The 8,311-nt window shown below is 41.6% G+C and overlaps 1 protein-coding gene across 1 annotated transcript in view; it reads left to right on the forward strand.

Moving 5' to 3' along the window:
• SLC25A13 (solute carrier family 25 member 13) overlaps window positions 1-8,311 on the forward strand; it is a 175,854-nt gene that overhangs the window by 165,813 nt on the left and 1,730 nt on the right.

Consider the following 8,311-nt stretch of genomic DNA (forward strand, 5'->3'; position numbering starts at 1 on the left):
TTTTTTTTAAAGATTTTATTTATTTATTTGACAGAGAGAGACACAGCGAGAGAGGGAACACAAGCAGGGGGAGTGGGAGAGGGAGAAGCAGGCTCCCCGCTGAGCAGGGAGCCCGATGCGGGGCTCGATCCCAGGACCCTGGGATCATGACCTGAGCCGAAGGCAGACGCTTAACGACTGAGCCACCCAGGCGCCCCTCTCCTTGCGTAGTTTTTAACAGAGTTATGATCCCACTGTGGAGATGGGGCTTTCACTTACTTTCAGAGCTGAAGCACTGATAGCCAGCACGGCAAGAGGCTCATGGCATATCGCTGTGGGACCAGACTAGGCAGGTTCACATTCCAGTTTCCCCACTTAGAACTGTATGATCTGCACAGGTTCTGTAACCCCTCTCTACCTGTTTCTCCATCTGACTATGGGGTGAAGAATAGTCGTAGTCTCATAAGATTATTATAGAGATCAGTAGATGTAAGTTAATAAATGTGAAGATCCAAGAAAGTACCTGGCATATAATATTTTTAAATGTTAGATAATAATATTATATGTCTTTTAAAACTTTATAAACCTAGTTTTTAACTGCTGCATATTTACCTAACCCTCAATCTTAGATACCTAAATATTTTTGAAAAAAATTTAAATACATTATTTCGTAAAAACAAAAAAACCACATATTTTTGCTTAAAGGCTTTTCCCCTATTGTGGGACATTTTCCTTAGACAGATCAATTCTCTAAAGTGAGTTTGCTGGTAAAACGTATGTCTTGTTTTTAATGCATTACCACATTATTCTTGGAAGTTGGAACTAGAACATGCTGCAGTTTTAGCCCTGTGGCCATCCCAGTATCTTTCAGAGTTGTGTTTCAGATACCTTCTCTATTTGTTGTCTATGGCTGCATAACGGATTACCCCAAAACTGACCAGCTGGAAACCGCAAGCACTGATCCTCTCACAGTCTCTGTGGACTGCGAGCGGCTTATCTGAGTGCCTCTAGCTCCCCCTGTGTCATGTGGTTGCAGGCAAGGTGTCAGCCGGAGGCTCGACTGAAGGTGGAGGATTCACTTTCAAGGTGGCTCAGTCACATGGCCATTGGCAAAGAGGCCTCAGTTTCTTGCCACGCGGCCTCACTGTTGGTCACCTTGGATGTTCTTGTGACATGGTAGCTGACTTCCCCCAGAGCCAGGTCAGAGAGTGATGAAGAGACAGGGGAGAAGGGTGGGTGGAAAAAGACAGGGGAAGAAAGCAAAGAGGTAGGCTGCCGTGTCTTGTGTGACCAAGCCTTGGAAGTCACACTCCTTCATTTCCACATCATCCTGTTGGTTACATCCATCAGCCCTGTGTAACGTACAGGAAGACTGAACAGAGGCAGAGGTGTGCATACAGGAGGTAAGGTCATTGAGAGTCATTTGGGAGCTGGCTGCCATGCTTTATTTTCATTTTATTGTCCATCTTCTCCTTCCCTGTAGGACAGGAAACTACAAGACAGATTGTCTTTGGTTTTGTTCTTCAAAGAACAGATTAGCCTCAAAGCTTGATCATCTTGCATATTCCTCAAATCTGTATAAACTCTATCAGGAGAACTAAGCTACTTTTTCAATTTAGTTAGAGATACCAGAAGCCAGTGGCAAATGTCATAACTACCATTCTCATTGAAGTTAGGGATAAGACAAGGCTGTGTCTATCATCCTTGTTTTTCAGGCTTATTTTGGAGGTTCAGTCAATGTGGTAAAATAAAGAAAAAGAAGTGAGAGGTATAAATTTTAGGAAGGAAGATCTGAACCTATCATTATTTGCAAGTAGTTATTTAGCTTAATCCAAATAAAAATGCCTAAAAATGTATCAGAATTAATAAGTAATGTATTTTGTTACAGGATGAACATAAAATCTATATATAGTGATAAGCAGGTAAGTGATGTTAGAGGGGGAAGCAGGGCAACCAGCTAGCTGCTCAGGGTCGAACCTTGCCCGGCAGGCTCAGCCAGATGGAGGAATTCAGTGTGGAGAAGGGCAGAAAGACTTCTGTGTAGACACGTGTTATGTCCAGTGCAACACTATCAAGAAGGGCAGGAGCACAGAAATGCCCACGTGTGGGCTGTTGGATGGAAGATGGGTCGGGCCCCCACATTCCCTCTGTGGATGCCAGTGAGAGCAGACCCATTTCCTAGGGAGAAGACACACTGGTGGAGTAGGCCCAGAACCCCAGAAAGTAGGGCCGGAGGGAGCTGTGTCATTAAGACAAGGGAGAAAAGCTTATCTCAAAATAAGCACAATGAATAGCAGCTGACCACTAACTTTTTTATTATAATACAGAAATGTCTCCTTACTATTTTTGTGTATTTTTATATAAATTATAATTTTAGATTTAAGTTGCTCTCCTACACAGAGTACATATAATTTTTGTTGAACAACTGTATTATAAATAAGATGGATCTGGGATTACATTAATATGATCATGCTTTCTATATTTTGATAGTAATTTGTTATTCAGTAAGTCCTATCTTTTTCTAAAAATTCTGTTTGACCTGAAGTTAGATTATACTTCAGCAGTATTTTCACAGAGGTGGTTGTTGAGATCTCAAAACCTAGAGAATACTGATTTTTTTTTTTTTTTAGATTTATGTATCTGGTTGTAAACTGGGACTATCTTTAAATTACTGGGAACATCTCCAGTATTTCACAGGGTAGAGTAAGTAAGCCTAACTGATACTTGAATTTATGTTCATTGACCAACATGCCTTCGTGTGTCAGAAGGTGAGAGCTGAAGCAGGGAGCCTGAAATTAAGAAACTAAGTTTTAATTCCCTGTGATGAACGTGTTGCTTTTTGATGCACGAAGGGCATTTCAGTATGGCTTATGGATAATCTCAAATAAAGCATATCTAGCACTTCTCAATTTTTAGAGCTTCGTCATACCACGTGATTTTAATTGTCACGATGAGATAAAGAGTAAGTCAACTTAGACTAAGTTATAATTCGGGAGTATCTTTCAAAGCTGTTCAGTACACAGACACAGAATTACTAAATATGTGGGACTGTCAGGACGCTTTTGCAAACATATTAAAAGGATTAAGTTAGGAGAGAAGTAGTATTGACACAAATTTGTTAAATGATGTGGACATAAAGTTAAGATAACTTAAAAGCAATTCTTAGATCCTTAAAAAAAAAAAAAGTAATGGGAGATTGAATCAAAGTGATAGACTGAGCATATTCATCCATCTCTCCTCTTGTCCCAAATACCTGAAAATGTCAGAAAATACATTTTTTTATATTGAGTTAGCCAACATATAGTACATCATTAGTTTCTGATGTAGTGTTCAATGATTCATTAGTTACATATAACCCCAGTGCTCATCACAGAACGTGCCCTCCTCTGAAAATACATTTTTTAAAACTCCTGTTGTCCTAGAAAATGTTAGCTCCAGCCCTCAGAAGGCAGGAAACAGAAGCATGCTGAGTCTGAAACTGGACTGAAGGGTGCCACAACCCAGGACACTGGCGGGAGAAACTGCTCTTAATTTAAGAACAGAACAGGGGAATTTTAAATTCTGAGTGAGTAATAGACTACCGAGAGTAGTGGAGGCCTGAAGGCAAATCTGTAACAGGAGTTAAAAGAGCTGCCTTCAAGGCAGGAAGGTGGGGCTTTGTCCTCCCTGCTCCTTTTTGTCTGGAGCTTCAGGCAACACTTAAATCCAGACCATGAAAGCCCAGAGCTGTTTCCCAAAGAGAGGCATCGCCTTCCTGGAGAGGGCAATGTAAGGAACTGAAGGAAAGTAGGGTAAGGCTTAAGGTTCCAGATCTTCACCCCAGATGGCAAAAATAAAGAAAGAAGGAAATGAATGGTAGCTCTTCCCAAGAGGGATATAAAATAATTTCTTCTACTTCCAGAGTGAAGCACTCCATATTCCAGCAACTTGGAAGGTCCCAACCCTGCCAGGCCACCTTACTACCTTGTACCTAGTTTACAGGCCTCCCCCATTCCACAAAGCCCATTGATGGCCCTCCCGCTCAGGAAGAAACTGACCTTGGGGGTGGTAGAAACCAGTGCTACACTAATCAGTCTATTCTTTGAACTTGAATATCAAAAGATAGCCATAGGTCCCTCAGACGAGGAGCAACAAGAGAAGTAAACAGGAATTTCAGGGAAAACAGGCAATTCAAAGAAAAAAAGAACTTTTAAGAACTGTCGTTAGGATCTGCAGGGAGATTTGAAAAGAACAATCTTACTTTTCAATGTTTTTTATTTTAAGAGGGGTGTGAGAGAGAATCCAAAGCAGGCTCCACACCCAGCACAGAGCCTGATGCAGGACTCGATCTCACGACCCCGAGATTATGAACTGAACCAAAATCAAGAGTCAGGCACTTAACTGAGTCACCGAGGCGCCCGTTGAGAGGAACAATCTTAAGGAAGCTTGCTTTTTTTTTTTTTTTTTTTTAAAGATTTTATTTATTTGACACAGAGAGACACAGCGAGAGGGGGAACACAAGCAGGGGGAGTGGGAGAGGGAGAAGCAGGCTTCCCGCCGAGCAGGGAGCCCGATGAAGGGGCTCGATCTCAGGACCCCGGGATCATGACCTGAGCCGAAGGCAGACGCTTAACGACTGAGCCACCCAGGCACCCCTTAAGGAAGCTTTCTTGGAAATTAATAAAGGGATCACCAAAATTAAAAACCCATAAATGGTGTGAATGATAGAACCATTCCAATCCATATCCATTATGTTCAAAGAGCAAATTACATCTGGAAGATAAAGTCATGGGAAAACAAGATTTAAAATATGGAGCAAAAGTACAGAGCTAAAAAAGGAAGAGCAAATGCAAGAGACGTGTAGGATTAGTCCAGGAAGTCTAACATCTATTTAATAGGAGTTCCTTGGAGAGAAGTCATAGGAAAGCAGACTCAAAACAAATCAGTAATAAAAGTTGACTCATCTTTTCATCTGCAGTCCTAGCTACCTTCAAAATGCCAAGAAGAGGATGTCTGGAACCTCGATGGCATTGCCAGGCACACCAGCATTCAGGAGGGAGGGCAAACCTCAAGTTCTTTTTCTCCCATAACTCAAAGGATATGCCTTACAGACCTTGTTGAAGCAAAGTGAAAAGTGAATTTTAGAAAGAAGAAAATATGGGATGTATGAAACAGAGCAAATAAAAGTTAAACCTTTTAGGTAGAGTTAAATACCTGGTGACTTTAGTATATGTATTTTTATGTAAGAAGGGCTTGTTGGCGAGGGCTGCAAATACTAATTTATTGTACGTACTGTAAATATTGTGCTTATGTGATAAAAATATATATAATATTTAAGTTAGGAAAGGATGAAGATGAAAAGGGAAACACCCAGAAGCAGAGAAAATAAAAACCACAAGATAGGATAGCAGAAATAAGTCTAATAACCACAATTATAGCCACAATTGAATGGATTCAATGCCCCTAGTAAAAACAAATGCCTATTTTAGACAAGTTGTGAAAGGAAATCTAGTCATCTGAAGTTTGAGAAAACAGTGACCTAGAACAACTGAAAGAGAACGGATTGAAAAATATGTATTAGGCAAATACCAACAGTAAGCAAGTTTAGCAATATTAATGTCAGACTAAATGGAATTCAGGGTTTAAAAATAGCGCTCCAAAGCACAGAGGCATATTTGACACTTACAAAAGATAAAATTCACTGAGAAGATAGTGCCACCCTAAATAAAGAGATAAACTGAGGCAAGCTGAAATGAGCCAGGAGTTGAGTTTATTCAGAACTAGTGGAGAAACCGCGTGCCATTAACAAGCTGCAGGCGAGTCTGTGGGCAAGGAGCGCGAGATGGGGGGTCCAGGTGGCATCCAAGCGGTAAACTCATGGCTTGAGGATGAGGAGACGTTGCTTGCTGGATGTTCACTGGTCAGGAGATAAATCTCAGTCTTCTGCAAATCAAGCGTTTATGGAAAATCAGTCTGTCGGTTCTCAAGTTCCGTTCTTCTGAGGGAGCGTGCGTGAGAATGTCCATCTCATACCCTCTGGTTCCATTTCAAACCGAAATCCTTTCACGGTATATTGCCATCAGCCACTATGTAGTATCAACATACTGTTGTTTTATAAAACCTCAACTTAACAGTAGGATAAGAACATGATATTTTTCTCATTCTAAATCTTGACACTTCTCTTAGAAGCTGATCCATCAAGTAGATACTATAGATAAGGGTGCAGAGGGAATTAGTGAAACTCTTAACTTTGATCCAAAATAAATAGATATTAACTTTGTATTCCATAAACAGAGAAGCACATTCTTTACAAATGCTGATGGGATATTTGTGAGAATTGCAGATTTCTTGCCCCTAAGTTGTATTTTGCTGGTTGTACTTTCTTTTTGTTGTAAATGAACTTCTGCTCTCTAGGTTCTGGGCCCCCTTTTAAAGGGTTATAATTTTATACTGGGCTGGGGAACACCTCAAATGGTTCTTGTCACAGAGGTAGTCAGTAGCCACAAGGTCTCATCATTTGTCTCATCACTGAAGCATGGGGCAGGCTGCTGTTGAGGAACCTGGAAGAAGCCTCTCTGTTTCCTAGCCATCTCTTGCTCCCCCATCTTTGGGAATAGAGAAAGCGAGACCTCTTGATCAGTGTTGTCTTAGCCTTTTGGAAGCCAGGAGAGACGAGGCAAATTGACTAAGTCTTTGCCAACCCTGGCCCCCAAAAATCAACAGATTTCTGGCGGCCAAGCTCCTTTTAGTAGATACTGCGTTCCTGACCTTGCGCTGGAGCAGCCTCAGACTGTTCTCCAGGGTTTTAGCCAGTCTTATACCAGAAGCCCTCCATCCACGCAGAGACCCGCAGTTACTGGAGGAGACGTTTTACCCATGTTATTGCCTGTGTGTCTCCCACTGTCCCTCGGACATGCCTGCTCACTGTCGCAAGGAGGATTTTACTACGTGCCTAAAGCAGACAGCCTTGCTAAACTCTTTCTAAACCAGGAAGTAAAATGTAATGGGTGGTATGAACACAGTGGGTTTCTAAGCATTTTTCATGTTTCCTTCCATTATGTTGGAGGATAAATTCCTGGCTCAAAGTTAAAATAATTCCTCCAAGTTAATAGGAAATTCAGTATGACTTATCCAGTGAAGCATTGGATATAAAGTGAGCTTTGTCACATGCAAAAAATGTGATATATTTTATAAAAAACAGTTACTTCAGATGAGTGTGAGGAGCTCAGTAAAGATGGAAGAGGAAGAGATGCAACTTAGTAATATAAATGCAAACGTGTACAGTGCAGATTTCCCCACGCACGCGTGCGTGTACACACACACACACACACACACACACACACTGTAACTTTAAAGCTGTCTGTTAGAAGGATGAGATGTATGTGTGAGCCAGACCACGTTGGTTTGGACAGAAATTCTTACAGATTTATTAAGCCTTAAAAAAAGCAAAGGAGATTTATGCATCTGCATTTGACCAATTTGGTTTGGAATAGGTTCATAATGGAAAAGTAATAAAACCATAAGAGACAGTGTCTTCTGAGTACAGTCTCGCTTTTAAAAAATCTAAACATGGGCTGCCCCGTTTTGGATAAAATGACTGTAGAAAAATTTCCCATTGGTAATTTTGGGAGGGTTTTGTTGCTGTTGTTGTTCCTTTTTCATTGATTATCAGCCAGTACAAATTTTCAGCTTTCTGTCAAATATTTTTTCTGGAGATGTCAGTTTTAGGAAAAAGGAATCCTGAAGTAGTATCTGTGGGAGTCTCCATCTCTGGTCACCACCACCCCCACCCCCCCTGCACGCACACACACACACACACACAGAGTGTTTGCTTAGCCCTCAGTAAAGGCTTTTTCTGGTGTACCTGGAGAGGTTAGGCTTTGGTGGGTAGGGGGTGGTTGAATGTGTGTGAGAAGTGAGAAGGCACCTCGTGGGACTGCCAGCAGCCACAGAAAAGCGTGAAGAGGAAACGCGTAACAAACTTCACCTCTGAAAATCGGACCTAATAACTTTGCAAGTTTCTGATTTAGATGGGAAGAAGAAAAAAAAAAAACTTTCTCCGTTTGTTGCGCTTGAAGTAGCGTTATTGATAAATAATTCCTTAAAACCATTAAGGAATACAGTCCTACACCGAAGGGGTTGGGTGCTTGGGGGACGGGGGAGGGAGGAATGTCTGCACAGCCTCCATCACTGCAGTCAGGGTAGTCCCGGCTGTACCTCCCAGAGAGGACGGCAGAAGAGGCATTTGATTTCATCAGACTCTTAACTTTCTTTCCACGGCCAGCAGTTGCAGTGGAAAGCACAGTTATTTTTATATAGCGCGAATGTGACCAGACGGTGATGGCGGTGCCTC

The sequence above is a fragment of the Leptonychotes weddellii genome, chromosome 12, assembly GCF_054177405.1.
Source record: "Leptonychotes weddellii isolate Sample4059 chromosome 12, ASM5417740v2, whole genome shotgun sequence".
Taxonomy (NCBI): Eukaryota; Metazoa; Chordata; class Mammalia; order Carnivora; family Phocidae; genus Leptonychotes; species Leptonychotes weddellii.